Genomic DNA, 27,410 nt, shown 5'->3' on the forward strand with positions numbered 1-27,410 from the left:
AGCGTTTGATGAGCAAACCAGAAGTCACTGTTCAATGTACTGTATATACTCGAGTATAAGCTGACCCAAATATGAGCTGAGACACCTAATTTTACCACAAAAACTGGGAAAGCTTATTGACTCGAGTATAAGCCTGCTATGCATGCTTCCCTCATCCCCGCCGTGGTGTGCCTGGTCATCCCTGTTCTGGTGGGTGTGCATGGGCCCCCGTCATCCCTGTCCTCGTGTGCATGCCCCCCCCCCCCGTCGTGCTGTCATGGTGTGCCTGGCACCCATCAGAAAAACATTTTGAAAAAAAACAAAAAACATCCTATTTACCTTCCCTGCGCTCCCTCGCAGCGGCTTGTTCCGATGCCCTCAGCTGATTTATGCTTCTAAGCAGCACATGGCAGTGACGTCGTGCTACTTACAAGCCAAGGACAGCTGCTGGAATACTCACTTCTCTCAACGCTGGGTCTATGGGTGTGGAGGGCAGTGAATATTCATTCCGTTAAGTAGCGGGCACACGTTATCGCCTGGCAGCTGCAGGAAGCCGGTCGTTGCGACTACTGTGCCCTCTATTAAAAAGCAATGAATATTCACTGCGAGCTCGGTGAATATTTATTTCTCTTTAGCAGTGGGCACAGTCTTTAGTTGCAGCAGCCAGCTAATGCCTCCTCTGACCTGCTACGTTGCTGTCATTCCCTCTCTGTCTTGTGGGACCCTCACTCGTGTATAAGCTGAGGGGGGGCTATTTCAGCATAAAGTGTGCTGAATAACTCGGCTTGTACTCTAATATATATTGTAAGTCTGAGAGCCATAATGAGGACCACATGAAGTTACACTGAGAGCTTGTGACCGCCGTTACGTCTTCCAGTTAGTCAGAAGTTGCGGTCCCTAGATGGTGGAACAGAACTGGTGCAGCACGGGGAACAGCTGAAGACTGTGGCTTTTAGTATATTTCTAAGGGCAATGAACTTGCATTAGTGCCACCACTCTAGCGCTGAAATTTAAGAAAACAAAAAATGCTGGATGCTATCACATCAGGAGGGTTGTAATGTCACGATGGGGGCAGGCTTTGCAGCAATGAGAATTTCTCCCTCCATGTGCTCACCCACCTATCCACTCTCTCTTTCCCCATGTGCTGACTTCTCCTGTCTGTGCTCTCTTCTTTGACCTGTCTATCCCATGTGCTAGCCCCCTTGTCTGCTGTCTCTCTCCCTCCTGTGCTGTGTTCTCCCCTAATGTGCTGTCCCGTTTGACCTGTCTCACCCCTGTGCGCTTTCTCTCTCCTCCATCTAATGTCATCTCTTCTTTGACCTGTGTACCCCATGTGCTCTCCCCTTTGTCTGGCATTATTTGCTTTTTAAAGAGGGTTTCCCACGAATGAAAGTTCATTTTAAATAATTGTCTGTATCTGACCGTGTACAGAATATAACACAACTCCTGGGCAGGGGAGGAAGCAAAAGATGATACTGACATTACAGCAGGAGATCAGAGGATACATTTTGTGAGGTAAAATATTGTTTAAAAACAGTGAAATATTTTACCTGACAAAAGAAATCCTCTGTGATCCCCTGCTGTAATGTCAGTATTGTCTTTTGCTTCCTCCCTTGACCAGGAGATGTGGTATCCTCCGTACAATCAGATAGACAATTTTTAAAATTAACTTTCGTTAATGGGAAAACCCCTTTAATATGACCAACTTCCTCTGCCTGTAGACACGTCGCACATCTGCCTCCGTGATCAGCCTAATGATTCACTGCGCGGAATTCGTGCAGGCGCAGTAAATCAGACCGCCGCCATCTTTGCGCAGACAGATAATGGCGGTTACATTAAAAATGTGCATGCCCTCCTCCTGTACAAAGATGGTGGTGGTCAGTGAATCATTCGGCTGATCGCGATGGAGGCGTGTTCCGCTGGTGGTACCGTGCAAGAGGCTGCGTGCGGTGTATACAGTGTGTGATGCGTGCGGCGGATACAGTGTGTGTGTGATGCGTGTGGCATATACAGTGTGTGTGTCATGCGTACGGCGTATACAGAGTGTGTGGTGCAACGCGACGGTGTTCCGCTGGTGGTACCGTGCAAGAGGCTGGTACCACCAGCAGTTTCCATATTGAGACACCCGTCACTTGGGTGTCCCAATATAGAGGTCGGTGAACTTCCGCCGCTTGGAGTTCTGGGATCCGGACACATCTGGACGGAACAGGATGTGAAGGCATTACAAGGTAAATATACAGGGGTTGGACAGAATAATGGAAACTCCTAACGTTTTGGTATCATAATCTTCGAACATGTGATAAACATGCAAACCGTGACATATGGTAATGTTTTGTAGTTGATTATTTGTGTTATGTGATGTGTATGTAAATTAACTGTTTGTTTTGCATAATTGTAAGAACATTGATGAGAACCTGATACCAATGGTAGACCTCTCGGATTTTCAAAGAGGCCAAATTGTTGGCGCTTGTATGGCAGGCGCTAGTGTAACAGAAAGTGCCGGAATGCTTGGCGTGTCAAGAGGTACTGTCTTCAAAGTAATGACTGCATTTGAAAGAGAAGGAAAAATGTCCGCAGCAAAGCACAGGTCTGGCCGAAAGTCAAAGTTGACTGAGAGAGACCGTCGGACTCTAAAGCGAATTGTGAGAGAGGATCGCAAGACCACGGCTCCGAAAATCACTGCTGTGCTCAATTAACACCTACAGAACCCAGTTTCCACGAAAACTGTTCGTCCGGAGCTGCACAAATCTGGATTCCACGGAAGAGCGGCAATTAGAAAACCGTTGCTCTCAATGACAAATGTTACCAAGCATTTAGAGTGGTGTAAAAACCTCCAGAATTGGTCCCTCGAGCAGTGGAAACAAGTGATATTCTCAGACGAATCATCGTCTACCCTACTTCCGACCTCTGGCCGAGTGTACGTTTGGAGACAGCCGAAAGAAGCATTCCATCCAGACTGCCTTCTCCCAACCGTAAAACATGGCAGAGGTTCTGTGATGATCTGGGGTGCTATTTCGTGGAGATCCGCCGGGCCAATAATATCCCTTCATGGAAGAATTAACAGCCGAGATTATTTAGGCATTTTGGGTGACCTGACCAAGTGCATCCAATGATTCAAGCACTGTTCCTGGAGGGGAACACCATCTTTCAGGATGATAATGCACCAATTCATACAGCTAGAGTCCTTAGAGCATGGCACGAGGAACATGCTAATGAAGTTGAGCATCTCATCTGCCCCCACAATCCCCAGACCTCAACACTATTGAGCATTTATGGTCGATTTTAAAGTTTAAACTAACTCTTGTCGATGTTTCCAGGCGTTTCCATTATTTTGTCCACCCCCTGTATGTGTATGTGTGTGTATGTGTGTGTGTATATATAGAAAAAAGAAGGCAGCACTCCAAATCCTCTTCAGGGTGAAATAATGTGAAGTTTATTCAGCCCACATCTCTGTGCACTTATGTATACGAGTTGGGTAGATAAGTGGACCATTCTACCCAGGAGGCCGGGCACCCACTGGTGAGCATTGTGCTGTTCCAATTTTTATTTTCTGTATGTACACTATGTTCCAAATTATTATGCAAATTACATTTTTAGCAGATTTTCCTAAATGGTCGGTGCAAATGACAGTCAGTCTAATAAAAGTCATCACCCGTTAGATTATACATTGAATTTTATTGAAGAAACCTCCCAATGATAACAGTATAATCTCCAAAATGAATAAAAACTCAAAATGCACTGTTCCAAATTATTAGGCACAGTAGAATTTCTAAACATTTGATATGTTTTAAAGAACTGAAAATGCTCATTTGTGGAATTTGCATCATTAGGAGGTCACATTCACTGAACGAAAAAGCTATTTAACGCCAAAACATCCCAACAGGCCAAGTTACATGTTAACATAGGACCCTTCTTTGATGTCACCTTCACAATTCTTGCATCCATTGAACATGTGAGTTTTTGGAGAGTTTCTGCTTGTATTTCTTTGCATGAAGTTGGAATAGCCTCCCAGAGCTGCTGTTTTGATGTGAACGGCCTCCCACCCTCATAGATCTTTTGCTTGATGATTCTCTAAAGGTTCTCTATAGGGTTGAGGTCAGGGGAAGATGGTGGCCACACCATGAGTTTATCTCTTTTTATGCCCATAGCAGCCAATGACTTAGAGGTATTCTTGGCAGCATGAGATGGGGCATTGTCAGCATGAAGATGATTTTGCTCCTGAAGGCACGTTTCTGCTTTTTAGACCATAGAAGAAAGTTGTCAGTCAGAAACTCAATATACTTTGCAGAGGTCATTTTCACACCTTCAGGAACCTTAAAGGGCCTTACCAGCTGTTTCCCATGATTCTGGCCCAAAACATGACTCCTTCACCTCCTCGCTGACGTTGCAGCCTTGTTGGGACATGGTGGCCATCCACCAACCATCCACTACTCCATCCATCTGGACCATCCAGGGTTGCTCAACACTTATCAGTAAACAAGACTGTTTGGAAATTAGTCTTCATGTATGTGTGGGCCCAATACAACCATTTCTGCTTGTGAACACTGTTTAAGGGTGGCCGAATAGTAGGTTTATGCACCACAGCAAGCCTTTGAAGGAGCCTACACCTTGAGGTTCGAGGGACTCCAGAGGCACCAGCAGCTTCAAATATCTGTTTGCTGCTTTGTAATGGCTTTTTAGCAGCTGCTCTCTTAATCCGATGAACTTGCCTGGCAGAAATCTTCCTCATTATGCCTTTATCAGCACAAACACATTTGTGCTCAGATACAGCCACAAATCTCTTAACAGTACGATGATCACGCTTATGTTTTTGGAAAATTTCTAATGTTTTCATCCCTTCATCAAGGCATTGCACTATTTGATGCTTTTCAGCAGCAGAGAGATCCTTTTTCTTTCCCATGTTACTTGAAAACTGTGACCTGCTTAATAATGTGGAACATCAAGTAGTTTTCCTTTAATTAGAATCACCTGGAAAGCCAATTATCACATGTGTTTAAGATTGATTTCAGTGATCCATTGAGCCCTGAGACACAATACTATCCACGAGTTTATTTGAAAAACAAAACAATTAAATCTTTGACACTTAAAACCAATTTGCATAATAATTTGGAACACAGTGTATGTATATGTGTGTGTATATATATATATATATATATATATATATATATATATATATATATATATATATATATATATATATATATATATATATATATATATATATATATATATATATATTCTGTAATTGTACTGACGCAGAGTCAATATTGCCAGGCATTTTTTTTTTACTGTGTAGTGAACATGATAAATAAAAATCCCAAAAAACAAATATATAATTGTGCATTTTGTTTCTTAATTTCGCTGCACTTAGAGTGGCCTGCTGGCAGCTGCCAATTCCCTGATAATATCTACTTGTATTGAGTCCTAGATCAGGTGGTGTGGCCTGCTCCATGATATATGACTGCATGGAAAGAGCTACCTTCACGGGGCTGATGGTATCAGGGCAGCCTGGAGCAGGCCATGCATGGTTTAGGTTCCCCACTGCCCTCACCATGCCACTGTGGCAGCCTTGCTAGAAGCAGGAATAGAACACTGGTCTGAGTGTTGGAGGCAGTGTGAGGCAAATGGTGGGCATCAGCCAGGATGACACTACATGTGAAATGTATAGTCACTTTAAAGCGTTATCGATCACTCAGACAACCCCTTCTCAAATACTATATTCCTCCATGTCAATGATCACAGCCTGGGAGGTCGTGCAGATCTACCCACTGTTATCTTTTTGTCACAAACACTTCTCCGCCACCCTCTAGGTTGATAATTGGGAAACTAACAATGAGTGTATGGTATATACCCTCTGATTGCAACACATGGAATATATGTAGATATCCTGGTACAGCCGCTGCTAACCCCACAATAACCCAAGAACTGCTCGCTGCCATCACCAAATGTTTATACAGGCCGATTGGACACCTGACAGGTAGCGTATGGCTTTGGGGTGTGGTTTACAGAGCAAAAGGAACAGTACTATTACATTTTATATTTAATCCAGAATGATAGGCAGTTTATGAAAAAAAATATATATGCAAAAGCTTTTACAAAAGGGCCAAAACAATATAGCATATACAGTTACATAAAATATATTAACAAAGACTCTACGTTGGTCACAGAGATGGCTCCACTTCTCTATCTATGCATAAACACATGTCACTTTATCTGGATCTCATAAAAGATCTTTCCTGTCTAATTGCCTGTAATCTGTAAAGAGTCTTGGCTTCAAAGGGAACTTGAATGGTTAACTCTTCCTATCTTAATTGGTTTCCTCACCCCCTAGCTATACATAATTTACTCTCTTCCCATCTCTCACTACTTGCGGTCCCTGTGCCGCCTCCTCCCCGCTTGCCAGACCAATTTTGCCATCCATACTGGCCTATACATACACATATGTATGTAGATACTCTTATCCTACCCACAACAATTTTGATGGATACCAATTAATGTCTACTGGGGTTCCGACATCCATACTACTCCTGCTATTTTTTAGCTCACTGATGAAGGTCAATTGTAGACCAAAACGTTCTGTATGTATAATAAACAAACCCCTTTGCATCACAGTTCTGGAGTGTGCCAGTAGTCTATATTTCACATTAAGGTTTGGGAACCTATTCCTGTGCACCTCCCCTTTGCAAGGCTGTGCTGAACATTTTCTTTACCGTACCTTGGCTTCAAAGGGAACTTGAATGGTTAACTCTTCCTATCTTAATTGGTTTCCTCACCCCCTAGCTATACATAGTTTACTCTCTTCCCATATGGTAAACATGGGGTCCTATTATCAAAGGGGTTTGTAGATCATGGCCCTTTCTCCTAGTGCAATTTTGTGTAAGAGAGGAGGGGAGTGGTCTTAAGTAGTGATTAGCGAGTATATTCATTGCTCGAGATTTCCCGAGCACGCTCGGGTGGTCTCCGAGTATTTGTAAGTGCTCGGAGATTTAGTTTTTGTTGACGCAGCTGCATAATTTATAGCGGCTAGCCAGCATAAGTACAATGGGGGGTTTCCTGGTTGCTAGGGAATCCCCACATGTAATCAAGCTGGCTAACAGATGTAAATCATTCAGTTGCGGCGATGAAAACTAAATCTCCGAGTACTAAAAAATACTCGGAGGACACCCGAGCGTGCTCGGGAAATCTAGAGTAAGGAGTATTCTCGCTCATCACTAGTCTTAAGGACTTTGTTTTACATGGCGTGTCATAGAAAAATTAAACAGCTGGTACTCGCCTCTGTTATTGGCTCTGTTATAGCAATTTCAGCAGCGGCGTTCACATTACCTAACTGTTTCACTCACACTTCCTTGAGACGAAGCTGGCATCCGAAGAAAGTCCAAACTGGTGCTACTCTTTCACATACTCTGGATGATAGTTGCAACCTAAGGCCTCTTTCACACGTCAGTGTCTCCGGTACGTGTACTGACAGTTTTCTCATGTACCGGAGACACTGACACATGTAGACCCATTCAAATGAATGGGTCTATGCACATGTCTCCGTATGTTCACGGTCCGTGTTGAAAACACGGAGACATGTCCATTTTTCTCCGGCAGCACATACAGCAATATGTCCTGCACACGGAGAACAGTGTGCACTCTCCTCTGTGTGCACGTACCGCCCGCAGGAGAGACAGCGCTACAGTAAACGCTGTCCCCCCAGCGTGTGGTGCTGAAGGCGGCATTCATCTCTTCTCCCCTGCAGGAGAGAAGAGATGAAAGATCAAGATTTTGTTCTTTTTTGTTAAAAATAAAGTTTGCTGGTGACCTCCCGCCTCCCATCCCCAGTGCGCCGCCCGGCCCCTTGCAGAGAAATACTCACCCAGCTCCCGCGATGTCTCCACTCTCCTCTCGGCGCTGGCAGCCTGTTCTGTGTGAGCGGTCACGTGGGACCGCTCATTATACTGATGAATATGCGCATATTTATCACTGTAATGAGTGGTCCCACGTGACCGCTCACACAGGTCAGGCTGCCAGCGCCGAGAGGAGAGTGGAGACATCGCGGGAGCTGGGTGAGTATTTCTCTGCAAGGGGCTGGGCGGCGCACTGGGGATGGGAGGTGGGAGGTAACCAGCAAATTTTATTTTTAACAAAAACTTGATCTTTCATCTCTTCTCTCCTGCAGGGGAGAAGAGATGAATGCCGCCTTCAGCACCACACGCTGGAGGGACAGCGCTTACTGTAGCGCTGTCTCTACTGCATGGTCCGTGTGGTCCTCAGGCGGCACACGGCTGCCGCACGTGTGCCACACAGATGTGCCACGTGAGTACATGGACACACGGACACGGATAACTCCGGTACCGATTTCTCCGGTACCGGAATTATCTGGACGTGTGAAACTGGCCTTAGGAAGTGAGAGTGAAGCGGATGCTGATTAGCAGCAGGGCTTACATGACATGTCTTTGGAGACCCAACGACATCGAGGATGAAAACAGGTTGGTTTTATTTTACATGAGGGAATGTAATTGAGAAGAGATTGTCTGATTAGTTGACAACCCCTTTAAATACTAAAATTTTGACGTGGAAAGAGTTCTCCCACAATATGGGTGCACACAAACACACGGATCGGTGCTGATATGAGCTAGTAACACTAACCTATCCTCGGTGTCTTCATTTTATACAACGTTCCTCTGGCATTGACATAAGCTCAAGAAAAATGTTTTGGAAGCGTCAAAAGAATAATCTAGTTAGCACATCTGCCTTATCAGATCACTGTGGCTAATGTCAAATGTCAGCTAGAGTTGGATAAAATGTGACTACTGGAGTAGTGGAATCGCTCTCTGTTGTGATGGATCACTTCTCACTACATGGCAGTCTGATGAATGAGTCCGGAGTTGCTGGATGCTTGGGAAGCACTGCTATTACCATGTATGGTTTTTGAGGGATAATTGTATGGGGCTGTTTTTCAAGGTTTCTTTCCAGTTACGGCTAATGGTACAGCATGCTAAGTTATACTGGATGATGAAATGCTTCCAACACATGCAGTTGTATCAGTGGTGTCACCATCAACAGTGGAACCATTTTGTACATCTGCATGGAGTAGGATTTTTTTTTTCTCAAATCCCAAAACTGGGTCATACTGCCATATTGACAAAAAATAAAAAAGTTTTGGCTCTTGGAAGAAGGGGAGAAAAAAATGGCCTTGGGTGAAGGGATAAAAATGTACAGTAAGTAGATGTCTATATTGATACGCTTACGTGGTATCCAAGGCACATTACAAAACCTCAAATATTTCGCTATGTACAGTGATGAGCAAAAGGGTAACAATATTTTGAACTTTTGATTTCAGCCTCCATATCTCACCATCCACTATTGCTTCACACGTGACACTACCATCATTTTATAGACCATCATATTGGCCATCACATCCATGCATTTGATTTGGAACTATTTTGCATATGATTAGTTATGCAGATTCTTGTCATGTTACAGCTTTGTTACTGTTTTGCTACTAAAAATCTAAATTGTATTTATTTTATTAGTATTTTGAAAATCCACCTTTGGTCTTTCATCACTGCCTTAAATCGTTCTGGGCATGCTCTCGAACAGATTCAAACATGTCTTGACCGAAATCTGATCTTGGGTCTATTCTACACGTTACCAAAGTTGGTGCATACTTGGGTGTGTGTACAGTTTTTTTCCTTCAACTCTACCCACAAGCGTTCAATTGGGTTGAGGTCTGGGGACCGCGGGGGCCAATCCAGCACCTCTACTTAGTTGGCTTCAAATCACCCGTTCCCAACCTTTTATGTCCACTTTTCATACTTTTTTGTAAACCCCAGCCGACACTTCTTATGATGATATTGAAGTCAAGGCTGCTTCTACTTTTTTGGACCACCATTCCAGACTTGTGTAATGTGCCTCTCACGGTTCTTGCATGGATGTCTGTGATCTCACTATTACGAAGCATACAAGCCACCTCCACTATTGTGATTGCCACCTAGAACTGCTAGGCCTTGTGATGAGCCATCTTGTTGATGGCGATATTTTGCCTGGTAGTCCACTTCTTGGCTTTTGAATGGATGAACGGACTCCATTTTGTATTCTTCCAACTGTCATGGCGCTCAAATGATGCAGTTTGGTAATTTTCTTGTCTCTTTCGATGAGCTGGAAGATGCTGTCTATCTTTTCTTATGAAATCATCATGGCTGCTCCTCGATTCGAGCCAATGACTTTTCACTTGGGAATCAACCTAATAACACACTGAGCTATTAGGGAATGTAACAGGTTGTAATTTGTAGTATACAGAAAGAAAAAGATTGTTCTACCACCAGGAGCAAAATACAGTAGTAACAATGCAATGACATGACAAGAAACTGCATAACTAATCATATGCTAAATAGTTACAAGTCAAATTTATGTATGAGATAGCCAAGATGATTGTGTCTAAAATGATGGTAGTCTCGCATTCAAAGCAGTAGTGGGTGGTGAGATATGGAGCCTGAAAATCAAAAGTTCAAAACTTTGTTACCCTTCTGTTCGTCAGTGTACCTAGTTGAGGACATTTACAGTTTTTGTGAAAGTCCTGGGTATCACAGTACAAATGGACCAGTTTTTTTTTTTTTTTTTTAAATTTGCACTAAAGTATTCATGTTATAGAGTGAATCCCGAGTGTTTAAAATGCTGGAAAGTTTGTTGATTGATTTAATTCCATTTTTGCAAATTTAATTTTAGATTTAGTTTGATTTATTTTTTATCTTTTTCAATTACAAGCCATCCTCTGCAATTTAAATCAAAGGCACATCCTAGTGCAGTGACTCACACTGGAGAGATCTTGCATGGTTAGAAATATGCTACATGCTAAGTGTAGACCTGAAAGGCCACATGCAGACACAGAAGGGGTTCCTCAGTGAATATTGTTTGCAAAATATTGTTTTCCAACTTCCTTTTGCAGTTCTTTGTGCTAAACATTGGACTTTGGAGGTGAGTACATAGTGTTTTTTTTCTCGATTGAGCCAATTCTTTAGATAGTGGCTCAGGAACTAGCGTGACCAATAAGAGCAGCACTGAACAAGCACTGCTGGTGTCACACGTGGACTGTGGACCCACTGTGCCTCGATCCAGGCTTACCTAGAAGGGGCGTAGCTAAGCGGATCCCTGGTTTTTGCTTGAGCTCCTGATGGTGGAGTTAGACTTGATCTGTAGGTAGCCGCCATAAACCACCCCTAAACAGTACTCGGTACTGTAGCTGCTGACCCCAAGGGTCAGGATTGCAGACACTGAGTCAAAGGCATGACTGGATTTGGATACTGGAAAACGCTCCGATGTTATGGACTCTGGAATGCAAACCAGGGGACACTCTGGTACTGGTTCAGTTATCGTGGGTACAGCATCAGGGTTCAGATACCGCGGGTTCAGGTGCTGTCGGTGCAGCTTCAGACCCATGTACCACAGAGAGTAGTGTCAGGTTTCAGGGTCACGCTCAGACTACACAAGAACAGGACTAGGGTCATGAATCAACTATAAGATTCTAGGACGGGGACCTGACAACATACAGTTGTACAAACTCAATAAATGGGAACTACAGGGGTTGCTCAGGCACCTCCCTACTGGGAAGAGTGCCTTATGTGCAAGATGCCTCCCAGCTATTGTCTGAGGGCATTTTCAAAGGGTGCGCCTTGCCCCTTTAAGAACAGGGGTGCGTGTGCTGCCGGGAATCCTGTGTGGCATGCACAGGAAGCAGGAGATGGGTAGGGTGGTGTGTATGTCAGTGTCCCTGCATGGAGGGGGAAGAGTGACCATGCTGTGGTACCGGCATCAGTGTTAGTGTTACAGTACCCTTACGCCCCCTGTTCTTCAAGCCCGCAAAGACTTTGCGCAGATGATGTGGAGCCTGATTCTTTTCTTTTAAGAACAGGAGGGAAAGCCCGCACTAGGTGTGCCACCGGGAAGCCTGTGGGGCCTACATTGGGAGCAGACCGGGAGGTCAATGCCCATCCAGGAAGGTGAGTTTGTTAGTGTCCTTGCATGGAGGGGAAAGAGGGACCATGCAAGGGCTCTGGCATTAGAGTTACAGCTGGTAGGGGTGAAAAATCCTCCGTGGATCGGACAGGTAGATTCAGATTGAAAATAGTGCCGTGTCCTTTATGATTTGACTTTTTAAGCAGCGCTGCCTCTCCCTGATACCAGATACATATGATGCGAGTTTTAATTCATTCAGCATCTCCGCAGTGTTAGTCTTCGATATCACCAATCCACTTGTCTTTCTGTGATCAATAGCCTGTTGAATGCACTACTATTTTTCTTTCTAATCCAATAGTGATGTCTTCCTCCACCTAGACTGTCCACATGCAAATTTGTTGCAGATGCTCAACAAAATCCAAAGATTAAAATCTGCAACAGAAAATGTATACTTATGCATGTGCCTAGAGTGTGAATGCAAACCTTATGGTTAAGGAATTGCCAAGGGAGCAATATTTTAGTAAAAACACAAGTGCCCCAACACCATTCCTTTTGGTTTTTGATTGCAACTTATTATACATCTTCTAAACTGAAATCTCATACGTGCATTGTGTAATCCCAGAGAGTGCCGGGAGTCAATATCATATAATCAGACAACATCTTTATGTCCTTTGGCAAAAAAAAAAAAAAAAATGTTCCGAATGACCCTTTTAAGTGAAGTAACCCCTTTAGTCTTTGTTTTCCCATCTCAGTCCTTTAACTGGTTATTTTTCTGACTATTGATAATTCAATAATTTCATAATCTTGCAATATAAGAAAAATGAAAAATATTACAGCATCAGATGTTCATTTGAATCCTGAAGTCCAAAGCTAATTACAGTACATTAATAACCTAGTTTGATCTGTGGTACCCAGGGGATATCTGAGCATTAATTCACATCCAGATTTTAATCTATCTCTAATTCCCATAATAATGGTCTGATTATGTAAGGACGCATGTTATTAAAGTGTGCGGCATATTAAAACCAACTGCCAAGAGCTGACTATAACATTTTATGAAATTCTAGTACCTACAATTATGTTACTCTTTAATAGAACAGTAAACCCAAGTATCTGCATTTGATGTACAGTTAAATGCGATCTATTATAGTTTATACGCATTCTCTTAGGCATTGGAGAGGCTCAGCATAAAGTTATTCATTGAAGCGATTGATGGAGTCCAGTTAAATGATTGCCTCTCATAATCTCAACTTCAATTGTCTTCAGCTCTGATAACATTTCATCTCTTGTGGGCAGTTACTCCAGCAAGAGCCTCTTCAGAGCAGATGTAGAACCCTTGTAAACTTTCTGTATCAATCATTTGTCACAATTTTCCACTTTACCTTCAATAAGCTACTTTTTTTTGGTGTAAACTGTGCCTAAGCAATTCACAAATCATGGCATGGCATGTGCCAAATATCTGAAAATTTGCATCCCAAGCTAGTATTCAAAATCATAGAAAAGTTGGTGTGGAGCTGAATTGCAGGTTTTGGCAGCAACTGCTAAATAGTGTAAGGAACTGTGCTGTTCTGCTCCATACAGCGTTTACATCTTCCCTTCACTGGAACTGATAACAATAGATTGTGGGTCCTGGTTTTTAGACCCTCACCAGTCTGATATTGATGTCCTACCTTCAGGATAGGTCTTGAGATTAGTGAACAATCTTAAATGGGCTCCTCTGGGAATACAATAAAATAGCTGAAGGAAATGTAATTATGAATAAATTAGTAAATACTTTTTAAATAGCAAATTGTACTTGTTTTGTCTACAGCGGTAACAACTATCGTACATCTGACAGAAACCTGTCCTGGAAGGTTAAGAGAACATTTGTAGTTGGCAACGCCAGTGGATATTATGATCCAGTAATGGAGATATCAGGAGTTCTAAGGTAAGAAGAAGCTGTTCACTACTGTCCACCGTCAGTCTGTTTTAATACTGGAGATACCAGGGGTGCTAAGTTAAAAAGCATCTGCTCACACTGCTGTCCACCATGTCATTCTGTTTTATACTAGTGATATCAGGGGTGCGAAGTTAAAAAGAGGCTGCTCACACTGCTGTCCACCATGTCATTCTGTTTTATACTGGTGATATCAGGGGTGCGAAGTTAAAAAGAGGCTGCTCACACTGCTGTCCACCATGTCATTCTGTTTTATACTGGTGATATCAGGAGTGCGAAGTTAAAAAGAGGCTGCTCACACTGCTGTCCACCATGTCATTCTGTTTTATACTGGTGATATCAGGGGTGCGAAGTTAAAAAGAGGCTGCTCACACTGCTGTCCACCATGTCATTCTGTTTTATACTGGTGATATCAGGGGTGCGAAGATAAAGAGGCTGCTCACACTGCTGTCCACCATGTCATTCTGTTTTATACTGGTGATATCAGGGGTGCGAAGTTAAAAAGAGGCTGCTCACACTGCTGTCCACCATGTCATTCTCTTTTATACTGGTGATATCAGGGGTGCGAAGACAAAAAGACGCTGCTCACACTGCTGTCCACCATGTCCTTCTGTTTTATACTGGAGATACCAGGGGTGCGAAGTTAAAGAGGCTGCTCACACTGCTGTCCACCATGTCATTCTGTTTTATACTGGTGATACCAGGGGTGTGAAGTTAAAGAGGCTGCTCACACTGCTGTCCACCATGTCTATTTGATCTAAAACTGGAGATACCAGTGATGTTGAGGTAAAGGCCCCGTCTCACATAGCGATTTACCAACGATCACGACCAGCGATACGACCTGGCCGTGATCGTTGGTAAGTCGCTGTGTGGTCGCTGGGGAGCTGTCACACAGACCGCTCTCCCCAGCGACCAACGATCAGGGGAACGAGTTCGGCATCGTTGAAACTGTCTTCAACGATGCCGAAGTCCCCCTGCAGCACCCGGGTAACCAGGGTAAACATCGGGTTACTAAGCGCAGGGCCGCGCTTAGTAACCCGATGTTTACCCTGGTTACCAAAAAAAACAAACAGTACATACTCGCCTTTCGGTGTCCAGGTCCCTTGCCGTCTGCTTCCTGCTCTGACTGAGCCGCCGTACAGTGAGAGCAGAGCGCAGCGGTGACGTCACTGCTGTGCTCTCACTTCTCACTGTACGGCCGGCAGTCAGTGAGAGCAGGAAGCAGACGGCAAGGGACCTGACGGACATCAGAAGGCGAGTATGTATTGTTTGTTTTTTTTTACATTTACGCTGGTAACCAGGGTAAACATCGGGTTACTAAGCGCGGCCCTGCGCTTAGTAACCCGATGTTTACCCTGGTTACCAGTGAAGACATCGCTGGATCGGTGTCACACACACCGATTCAGCGATGTCAGCGGGGCCTCAACGACCAAAAAAAGGTCCAGGCCATTCCGACACGACCAGCGATCTCGCAGCAGGGGCCTGATCGCTGGTACGTGTCACACATAGCGAGATCGCTATGGAGGTCGCTGTTGCGTCACAAAACTTGTGACTCAGCAGCGATCTCGCTAGCGATCTCGCTATGTGAGACGGGGCCTTAAGAGACCACCTCTTGTATCTGATTTAATATTGGAGACATCATGGATGCTGAGGTAAGATGTGGATTCTCCCACGAGGTAAGATGTGGATTCTCCCACTGCTGCTAATCATGTTTTCATCTCATCTGAAATAGAAACCACAGTGGTGCTGAGGTAAAAATGGGCTACTCACTGTTTTCCTCCCTTCCACGTTTCACAAAATGGTGCAAAAAATGCACCAAAATAACGACATACTCAAGCCTATACCAGGGGGAACCTGGAGTGGTGTGGCACCAAATTTTGCAACTTTTTAAAAGGGTACGCAGACCTTTTAAAAATACAATTTAAAATGGAGAGCGTTGTTTTTTTTTTTTTTTCTATGACACAACTCCTGAATCCAGAGCTGTTAATTAGCATGGTTCTTTGCTGCATGAACGGCTAGGCAATAATAGCAAGCATAAATCTCATTATAATGTGTATAGTATTTAATTCAAGCTGTCACTTGCACGTGCCAGGCTATAAATTAGAGTTAAATTTCTTTACTGCTCATATTGTTTGCTTTTAATGTAGCTCTTTTTATATTCTTAAAAGGATGACATTGATTCTCAAAGAGGGTATGTAAACATTTTTTGGTAATTTGTTATACTCAGTTATAAAATTGCCATTATCATTTTTTTCATTTTATTAAATTTTCTTTTTGAAGCAATAATTTTCAGAACAAAAGAGTAAGAATTAAAGTCTTTTTATTCTTTAAATTAAGATGTGCACAGATCTCCTTTGGGGCTCTCCAGGGTTTTCTCGCAACTTGCAAAGGGAGTGCACATCTCAGTCTCAATTATTTGCAACATATTTCATCTTGCCTTTAACCTGTCTGTCTTGCTTAATTTTACTGGAGAACATGGATTTTGAAGATGGAATTCAGTATTTAATATTAATATATTTTAAGGCCTTTTATAATGTGTTCTTTAATTATTTGCAGAGCTTGGGAAAAAAAAGTAATTGCAAAATCCTGTTAAGTATTTGACAGACGCTTTTAACTTTTGTTAAGGATTACGATCACATAAGTGAGAAGGCGACATAAAGATAACTGAATTAGGTAACATAACACTAACTTCTGATTTGCTTTCCACCTAAGCTTTTTTTTTTATTAATACATTTTGACAGATAGCAGGACCATTACTCTGAAGACATTCGAATACAAAAATGACTTGAACATCAATGCTGACTACTATAATAATAATAATAATAATTTTTATTTATATAGCGCCAACATATTCCGCAGCACTTTACAATTAGCGGGGACATGTACAGACAATAAATTCAGTACAAGTTAAGACAATTTAAACAGTGACATTAGGGGTGAGGTCCCCGCTCACAAGCTTACATTCTACAAGGAAATGAAAGGGGGGACACAATAGGTCAATAGTGCTTATTTTTTCAGGTCTGGCAATTATAATAAATAGGGATTTTCATATAAAGCTGCATGATCCGGTCATCAGCCCGTGTGTTTAAGTGCAATAGTCAAGTATCAAGTGCAGTTATGTGCATGGAGGGTGTGGAGACAGATGAATAGTACAGTGCAGATTCATAATAATATTTGGAAGGAGGGAACAGGGCAAAGTTAGTTTACTGAGTAGTTGATGTGGTAGGCTTGTTTGAAGAGATGGGTTTTTAAAGCGCGCTTTAATAGGTCGGGGCTAGGTATCAGTCTGATCGTCTGGAGAAGTGCATTCCAGAGAGCTGGCACAGCACGAGAGAAGTCTTGGAGACGGAGGTGTGAGGTTCGGATTACAGGGGATGTTAGTCTTAGGTCATTTATAGAACGGAGGGCACGTGTAGGGCAATAGAGATGAGAGAGGAGATATAAGGCGGTGCAGAACTGTGGAGAGCTTTGTGGGTGAGAGAGATGAGTTTATACTGGACTCTGTAGCGAATAGGTAGCCAGTGTAATGACTGGCACAAGATGGAGGCATCGGTGAAGCGGCTGGACAGAAATATGACCCTGGCTGCTGCATTCAAGATGTATTGGAGAGGAGAAAGTTTGGTAAGAGGGAGACCGATCAGAAGAGAGTTGCAGTAGTCCAGACGGGAATGAATAAGAGCGACAGTAAGAGTCTTATCAGTTTCAAAGGTGAGAAAAGGTCGGACTCGAGATGTTTTTAAGATGCAGGTGACAAGAGCGAGTGAGTGATCGGATATAGGGAGTAAAAGAAAGTTCGGTGTCAAATGTGACCCCAAGACAGAGGGCATGCTGCTTGGGAGCTATGGTTGAACCCTCCAGGGTAATTTCGATGTTGGGTAGAGTGAGGTTAGTAGAAGGGAGAAACACAAGAAGTTCCGTTTTGGAGAGATTAGTTTCAGATAGAGGGAGGACATGATAGAGACAGCAGACAGACAATCCTTGGTATTTTGAATTAGGGTAGGGGTGATGTCAGGGGAAGAAGTGTATAATTGGGTGTCATCAGCATAGAGATGGTACTGGAACCCAAATCTGCTGATTGTCCAGTAGGGGCAGTGTATAGAGAGAAGAGGAGGGGGCCTAGGACTGAGCCCTGCAGGACCCCGATAGTAAGGGGACGAAGAGAGGAAGAGGAGTCGGCAAATAATACAGTGAAGGAGTGGTCAGAGAGGTAGGAGGAGAACCAGGAGAGGGCTGTGTCCTTGAGGCCTATAGAGAGGAGGAGCTGATGATTCACAGTGTCGAATGCTGCCAAGAGATACAGGAGAATCAGCAGGGAACAATGACCTTTGGATTTAGCTATTATTAGGTCATTAGAGACTTTAGTGAGGGCAGTTTCAGTGGAGTTTAAAGAGCGGAAACCAGATTATAAGGGGTCGAGAAGAGAGTTATCCGAGAGATAGCGGATTAGACTGGAGTGGACCAAGCGTTCCAGGGGTTCAGAGATGAAGGAAAGGTTAGAGACACGTCTGTAGTTAGCAGTGCAGTTCTGGTCCAGGGATGGCTTTTTAAGTAAAGGGGTTATGATGGCATGTTTAAATGAGGAGGGAAAGATACCTGAAGAAAGAGAAAGGTTAAATATTTTAGTCAGGTGAGTGGTGACCACTGATGAGAGAGACTGCAGGAGATGGCAAGGAATGGGGTCACTGTTGTAGGCCGAGCAGAAGCGAGGAGCTTGGAAACTTCTTCTCCTGAAACAGGCTCAAAGATGTCTAGTGAGCTTGAGGTGCGGCAGGGCAGGGGATCCAGGCACTGAGGAGATTGGGCTGAGATATCCTGATGGATGTGGTTGATTTTTCCTAGGAAATAAGTGGCCAGATCCTCACCGCTGAGGTTCGTGATGGGGGGCCTGTACTTTAGGTTTCACGAGGGAGTTTAAGGTTTCAAAAAGTCACTTTGGGTTGTTGGATAGTGAGGTGATGAGTGTGGTGAAGTAGGATTGTTTGGCCAGATGAAGGGCAGAGTTTATAGGTTTTGAGCATGAACTTATAGTGGATGAAGTCTTCTGCTAAGAGAGATTTTCTCCACTGCTGCTCTGCACACCTTGAGCAACGCTGAAGAAAGCGCATTTGCATAGTGTGCCATGGCTGCCGTTGTCTGTCGGGTCTTTCTGCGTGTAGAAGGTGCTGCTTCATCTAGGGCATTCTTCAGTGTATTATTGAAGTGTGACAATGCTAAGTCTGGACAGGAGAGGGAGGAGATGGGGGCTAAAGATGTGTGGAGATTGTCCATAAGCTGCTGGGTATTAATGGTACGTGTATAAGTGTGGTAAGTGGGGGTGTCCCAGGTTAGGAGACAATTCTTGACAGAGAAGGAAAGAAGGTTGTGGTCCGAGAGCAGGAGAGGGAAGTTATTAAAGTCGTGCAGCGAGCCGGGACGGGAGAAAACCAGGTCCAGAGTATTCCCATCCTCAATTAGTAAACTGTGAGAGGCCGAATAAAGAAGTTAGAGAAAGAAGATGAGAGGCAGATTGGGAGAAGGGATCATTGATGGGGATGTTTAAGTCTCCCATTATGAGAATGGGAATGTTGTTTTTATGAGATTGGTTTTGAGCTAATAGTGAGCGTGAGCTGACAACATAATTCTCCATATTTGTACTATTAAAGAATTACTAAATATACAATGGGGAAAATAAGTATTTGATACACTGCCGATTTTACAAGTTTTCCCACCTACAAAGAATAGACAGGTTTGTAACTTTTATCATAGGTACACTTCAGCTGTGAGAGACAGAATCTTATAAAAAAAAAAAAATCGCATTTTTTGATTGTTATATAATTTGCAGTTTATTGCATGAAATAAGTATTTGATACAATAGAAAAACAGAACTAAATATTTTAGACAGAAACATTTGTGGTCAGACATTTCCTGTAATACTCCACCATGTTTGCACACACTGCAGCAGGGATTTTGACCCACTCCTCCATACAGATCTTCTCCAGATCTTTCAGGTTTTGGTACTGTCACGGGGCAACATTGAGTTTCATCTCCCTCCTAAGATATTCTATTGGGTTCAGGTTTGGAGACTGGTTCGGTCACTCCAGGACCTTGAAATAATTCTGACGGAGCCACTCCTTATTGCCCTGGCTGTGTGTTTTGCATCCTTGTCATGCTACAAGACCCAGTCACGTCCCATCTTCAATACTCTTACTGAGGAAAAGAGGTTGTTGGCCAAAATCTCGTGATACATGAACCCATACATCTTCCCTTCAATATAGTGGAATCGTCCTGTCCTCTTTGCAGAAAAGCACCCCCAAAGTATTATGTTTCCCCCTCTATGCTTCACAGTTTGGTGTTCTTGGGGTTGTGCTCCTAGTTCTTCTTCCAAATACGGCAAGAAGAGTTGGTATCGAAAAGTTCTATTTTGTCTCTTCTGTTCACAGGACCTTCTCCCATGCTTCATCTGGATCATCCAGATGGTCATTGCTGAGCTTAAAACAGGCCTGGACATGTGCTGGTGTGCGTAAGGCGACCTTGCATGCCCTGAAGGATTTTAACCTATGACTGAATAGTGTGTTACTAGCAGTAAAACTTGAGACTGTGGTCCCAGTTCTCTCCAGGTCATTGACCTGGTCCTCCTGTGTAGTTCTGGGCTGATTCTTGACCTTTCTTAGTATCATCCTTACCCCATGAGGCAAGATCTTGCATGGAGCCCCAGACCGAGGAAGATTGACAGTCATTTGGTGTTTCTTCTAGTTTCTAATAATTGTGATAACAGTTGTTGCCTTACCACCAAGCTGCTTACCTATTGTCCTGTAGCCAATCCAAGCCTTATGCATGTCTATAATTTTGTCCCTGGAGTCCTTAGACAGCTCTTTGGAATTGGACATGGTGGAGAGGTTTGAGTTTGATTATGTAGACAGGTGTTTTTTATACAGGTAACAAGTTTAAATGGGTGCAATTAATACAGGTAATGAGTGCAGAGTAGGAGGCTTCTTAAAATAAAGCTAACAGGTCTGTGAGAGCCAGAATTCTGGCTGGTTGGTAGGTGATCAAATACTTATTTCATGCAATAAAATGCAATTTATTTATTTATTTAAAAATCATACAGTGTTATTTTTCTGGTTTCTATTTTTAGATTCCATCTCTCACAGTTGAAGTGTACATAAGAAAAAAATTACAAACATCTCCATCCTTTGTCTGTGGGAAAACGTGCAAAATCGACAGTGTATCAAATACTTACATTCTCTACTGTTTAAAGTATTTTTTTTTTCATTTTTAAAGAGAAATTGTCACCAGTTTTTGCCACCTAATCTGATTCCAGTGATGTCACTTTACTGGGCTGCTTGTTGGAGTTTTGATACATGCCACCACATAGTTATCCATATTCCTGAGGTCTGTATAACCCTGTTCTCACCACTGATTGGTAGCTTTCTGTCTATGTACATTGTACACAGTAAGAAGTCGATCAGTGGTGTGGGTGGGGATACACAGGGCTCACCATTTTGAGAAGGGGTAGATCTGCAGCAGAGAAAACTGACAAAATTACATCAAGCAGTCCAGTAAGTGACACATCACTGAACTCAGGATCTTTGCTCCTACATCATGTTGCTTACAGATGGGGTAGCAAAAACCTGGTGACAGATTCCTTTTAAATATTTCACTATCATTTGTGGGTGATATTAAATGTGGAAACAATAAAAAACCACAGAAACTCACCCGGCGTAGGCTGGAAGATTACTTAAAGTTACTGAGTACAAAGGTCAGACTGCAAAAAAGTTATCGGTTAACTGACTCAATAACTTCAGAGTTCTGAACTTCCTTAAGAATTAAAGCTACATCAGGAGCTTCATGGCATGGATTTCCATGGCTGAGCGGCTGCATGCAGGCCTTGCATCACTAAACACAATGCCAAGCATTGAATAGAGTGGCATGAAGCATGACGGCTTGGGATCAGTGAAATCGTGGTCTGCAGAGCAAGGAATCGCACTTTTATATTTGGCAGTCTCATGGGACAGTATAAATTTGGTAAATGTCATAAGAAAATTATCTGCCTCGATGCATTCAGCCAACTTTATAGTTTAGTGGAGGAGTTTGCTAGAAGGTTGTTTTTCATGTGTCCACAGCCCCATTATTTCCAATGAAGAAAAATCCTAATATTTTAGCATACCAAGACATTTTGGACAGCTGTGTGCTATCCAACTATGTGGGAATCAATTGGGGAGGGCACTTTTCTATTCCACAGTGATCGTGTGCCAATGTACAAAGCGCGGTCTATAAAGGCATGGTTAGTTGAGTTGGGTATGGAAGAATATGACTGGCCCACAAAGCGTCTTGACCTCAATCTCATCCAGCACCCATGGAATGGACTAGAACGCAGGTTGTGAGCCTGGTCCTTGCATTCGAAAGCAGTGTCTGATCAGAGCCCTCAAGGTCTGGAAAAACACTTGTGTACTTGAATTATAGTCATGAATTGCGATATTCTTAGAGATAATGAGAGTTTAAAAGCACATCAAGGTGCTTTACACCAGCAAATAGGATTACTTTACAATATTTTACAAGGCACGTATTCATTTGCTAGTTAAAGGTAATCTGTCAAGTCCAGATATACTGTTTGCCTACAGATATAGGGTCAGTCTGCAGATATAAGTGCTAAAATCATGCCTGCTTTACTGGAGCAGCAGCTTCAGGGAGAAAATGAGCTTATATCCTCCTTGCAGCCACTTGCTCCCAGTCATGGAAACGGTGCTGGGAGGTGTTGGTCTCGGATCACTACATAATGAGTGTTGCTCTAATCAGTCTCGGCACTTTGACAGAATGGTTTGCAGTGGGAGTGTGCAAAAGTTGAAAGCGATATAGCTAAAAAGGTGTCAATATGCAACATCCTGAGTCATTTTAGTACATTTTTATACGTTCTAGGTCAAGTTTACAGTGTCTAAATATTATTAGACAGTATTAGAAAATCTCCCTCAATATTATTTATTTCATGGGACACATTCTCTTTAAGACTTTACATTAAAATGGAAATGGTGGTACAATCAGAGGTCATTCGAGAGTTGCAGGACATCGCATGAAACTTTTCGAAATGGCTGAAAATGTAGCTGTAAGACATAATGTGCTGCGTCAGGATTTAGGCAATAATAAATCTGTTTAATTATCGTCTTCCCAAAGACAACTGTGTCTTCTGCCAGGGGCAAAAGGTTTGACTCTTCCATCAAGCAAACAGTATTATAGGATTACGTCTACATTTTTCCTAAACTGCACAACTGGGCATACATCCAAGGAGCAAGGACATTGAAGACCTTCACTTTACAGATGCCTGCAATGACAAAATGCTTAATAGAAGCCAATAACTGCCCCACAAATTACCACAATTCATTTACAGAGCCATCGGAGCTGCCACGTTTAAGAGAAAAAGTGTTCGTCTTCTTCTAGGCAGCGCTCACTCATTTGACACAGAGGCAGACGATTGCTGATCTTTTCATTCCTCACAGTTTTGCAGAGATACTTATGAACGCTCTTTATTAAGGAAATCTATTGTTGAAGCCCCATTAACAGCCACTGTGTCAAAAAACCATTGAGAAGTGAATGATACTCTTCATCCAGTATTTTTCATTGAAAAGGCTAGAGAAACTACACCTACAAAAATGGATCAATTTTCCTCTCCGGAGTGGTTTAATCAGTGTTCAGGAGTAATCTAGCTCTTGCTCCTGGCTCTATATCAATTAAGTGAATTGCTTCCACGCTGGCGGGCCCAGTGATACATGCTTCAACTCTCCCCACTATTGAACCATTGTAAACAATTAAATGGATTTTTAGGAGCGTCTCAGGTTTCTTGATTATGTTTATACAGATAAAGCCAAAATAATATATAAATGTTTCACCTTATAGATTTTGAGCTACTTTTATTACTTTCTCATGATTGGTCATTTATGTTAATTTACATAAAAATGATTGATATTATATAAAATAAATCTCCAGTGTTCTAGCTGACTTCACTCACCACTGTACTTTGTTGTTTTTTTTGTCTTGGTCATGACATGGGATATAATCAGAGGATTTAACTGTTGTGTATCTCATTATGGATGGTCCATTCAGTTGAGATAAGCGCCAATGTCCAATTCCTTAGCTATGGACATTTTTTTTTTACTAGTTTCTAACAAAAGACCTACATTTTCTTGTTTTTTTTCCAACAGAAAAGCCATTTTGACAATTGTGTTATCTGTCGTGGCCCTAGCACCTGACAATGTGTCCATCTGCCATGGCCGGATCCCTCTGCTCTTCTGCTTGTTTGAATGCCATTTCATCCAGATGTGATCCTGTGATGTCATATTGTCAGGACTTATAAGTCGTCTCAAGAAGCCCCACATTGATAATTTAGTTAGTTGGTGTCCCCACTAGTGCTGTAGACTGGATAATTGTTTTTAGACTCCTTATACTTCTTGACTTCTGATTTTTCTCTTTATAGGTAAATTTTTCATTTATTCTATAAACTTCTGACAACATGTCTCCGAATTTCCAAGCAATACATTTTTTACTTTTTTTCTGACAAAAATGTTCAAAATTAAATAACCCCCCCCCCCCCCAGTGCTTTCAGACCTCAAATAATGCAAAGAAAACCAGTTATATTATTGTTAATGCTGTTACTTATGACTGTTGTGTTTGAAACTGTTTAACTGTAAAGCGCTGCGGAATATGTTGGCGCTATATAAGTAACGATTATTATTAAGTTCATAATCCTTTAGAAACAACAATACTAATGTTTTAACTCGGGAAGAGTTCAGAAATCAATATTTTGTGGAATAACCATGATTTTTAATCACAGCTTTCATGCGTCTTGGCATGCTTTCCACCAGTCTTTCACACTGCTTCTGGAGCAAAAATGTAAGCAGTTCTTCTTTGTTTGATGGCTTGTGACTATCCATCATCCTCTTGATTACATTCCAGAGGTTTTCAATGGGGTTCAGGTCTGGAGATTGGGCTGCCCGTGACAGGGTTTTGATGTAGTGGTCTCTTAATTTTTTGCCAGAGCTGTATATGATTGGATAACTCTGCTAAACAATGGGCAGGTTCACCTCGAACTCTTTGACTATCCCAGCTGTGATATAATGCAAGGCAGCTCTGCTATAGTATGGATCAATTCTCTTTTGGACTCTGTTAAGAATTCAACTTTGCTATATTGATGAGTCAACACTCCTCTATCGCTTTATCAACTTCTTCCTTGGACTCTCTGGCAAACTGATCTGAGCTGTTAGTGATACATGGCTAGAGAACTCTACTTTATCATTTTGCAACTCTGCTGTACTTCACCGGTTCCTCATTACTGAGTTTCCTCTGCTTACTTGTGGATTACAACTCTCTTATAGGTGTCGCCATAAACTGAGCTCCTCTTCACTAGATTCCGTAGTCCTCATTTGCTCCTCCTGTTGCCATGCGCCTGTTCACCTTCTGTTGTGCCATTTGGATTTCCCTCTTTCACCAATGTCATCTGTCTGTGCTACTTAACAACTGCTCATCTGGACTTTGAGCAATAAACAATAGGCTTATGCTTGTTTTTGCCTGGATTCATATTTTGGACAATGTTCCTAGAACTGATTCTTTGAAAAACTACACCATGTCTCCCTTATAAATGTAGCAAGTAAAGTTTCACTCGCTGCTTTCTTTTTGGTTGTGGATTTCCAACAGTCAATGGAGAATGCATAATGTAAGCATAAAGTAATATTGTGTACTACACTTTAAAGAAGGAAATAAGCAAGTTTGTTTTGTTGAAAAACACGTCCTAAAATCAAGTGAAAACTTAACATTGATTTTGAGATGTATCCTATTTCCAGTAGTAGTTCAGAAAGGACTTTTTAGTCACAACTTGGCTGTGAGTGTGGCTGCAAATAATACGGATGTGCCTTCTGTGAGAAAGGGGTTGTCCGGAACTTTTATATTGATGCCTATCATTAGAATAGGTCATTAGTGCCTGACGAGGTGGTGGTGTGACACCCGGCACCCCTGCCAATCGGCTGTTCACAGCACAGATTCGTCAACTGTATAGTGGCCGCAGCCGGGTACTGCATATCCACCCCCTATTGATTTGAATCACTGAGAGCAGCTAATCCGCCGGCATGCTGGGTGTTCCACCCCACAGATATACATGACTTATCCAAAAGATAGGCCATTATGTAAAAGCAGATAACCCCTATAAATAATGATCTTCCACATTATAGGACTAAATTCACATGATCTTTTTTTCGGTCAGTGAAAAAACTGATATCAAGCACTAGCACTAAGGATATGTGCACACGTCAGGATTTCTTGCAGAAATTTTCCTGACAAAAAAACGGAAATTTCTGCCAGAAATCCGCTTGCGTTTTTTATGCGTTTTTGATGCGTTTTTTACGCGTTTTTTCCCAGATGCATCGAAATGCGGGAAAAATGCAGAAAAACCGCAAAATTAATGAACATGCTCATTTTTTTACCGCGATGCGTTTTTTCGCGGAAAAAACGCATCCATGTGCACAAAACATGCAGAATGCATTCTAAATGATAGAATGCATAATGCATGCGTTTTTAATGAGTTTTTATCGTGAAAAAAACACGAAAAAACCTGAACGTGTGCACATGGCCTAATGGTCTTCCTTTAGGCTCTTCAGATGACTGTTTTTTTCACAGACTGTATCTGCATTTGAAAACAATCTCAACATCCATTATTGCCTTTCATATGTAGGATGAGACTTGCCCATTTAAGTCTATGGGTGGGAAAAAAAAATCGGATCAAGCATACAGCATTCAATTTTAATGGATACATTGCAGTTCTCTAATATATGAAAAATTAATTTGGTCTTGTAAATTTTAACCCCATTCATACCCGGACCATTTTGTTTTTTCATTTTCACTTTTCGCTTCCCTTCTTCCCAGAGCCATAACTTTTTTTTTTTCCAGTCAATATGGCCGTGTGAGGGCTTGTTTTCTGCATGACAAGTTGTACTTTGGAACAACATTATTGATTTTACTATTCTAATTAATTCCCAAAAGGTGCAATTCCACAATTTAATTGCCATGTCAACCCATTGGCATGCCACGATTATGTGACAGAGGTCCAATGGGCAGAGTTAGTGACGTGCTTCTGGCGCGATCATGGTAAATGCTACTGTCAAAGATTAACATGTGGATTGCAATTCCACCCGCGGATGTTAGGGGCACATGACAGCTAATCAAATCAGCTGTCGTGCCCGAAAAGCTGCGGGCTCAGCACCAGAGCCAACATCAAAGGGGAAGACACAACATATGATGTATATGGATGTGTTATGTCTTGAAGGGGTTAATAACCTCTAATGTATAAACACGGATGCCATACAGTTGACAACTGACATGAAATCACCTGTTTTTTCTTTTTGAAAATTGGACCATTTTTTTAAAGTGCTTGTATGAACTTGACCTAATAGTATTGCAGGGGCCGAGCAGTCATCATCATTATCCTTGATATGAGATTCTGTCCTTCTCACAACCCATCCAGGGGAGAACTTTACATCATTCAGGAGATTCTGGGTGATCAAATGACCTAACTGAGGAGAAGAATACTATGAATTTTTGG

The 27,410-nt window shown here is 42.3% G+C and overlaps 1 long non-coding RNA gene across 1 annotated transcript in view; it reads left to right on the top strand.

Moving 5' to 3' along the window:
• LOC143805697 (uncharacterized) overlaps positions 1 to 27,410 on the top strand; it is a 239,059-nt gene that overhangs the window by 26,015 nt on the left and 185,634 nt on the right. Inside the window, exon 2 of the long non-coding RNA XR_013221306.1 lies at positions 13,727 to 13,843. This is a non-coding gene — a long non-coding RNA (uncharacterized LOC143805697). The remainder of the gene's footprint in view (positions 1 to 13,726; positions 13,844 to 27,410) is intronic.

The sequence above is a fragment of the Ranitomeya variabilis genome, chromosome 2 (assembly GCF_051348905.1).
Source record: "Ranitomeya variabilis isolate aRanVar5 chromosome 2, aRanVar5.hap1, whole genome shotgun sequence".
NCBI classification, from domain to species: domain Eukaryota; kingdom Metazoa; phylum Chordata; class Amphibia; order Anura; family Dendrobatidae; genus Ranitomeya; species Ranitomeya variabilis.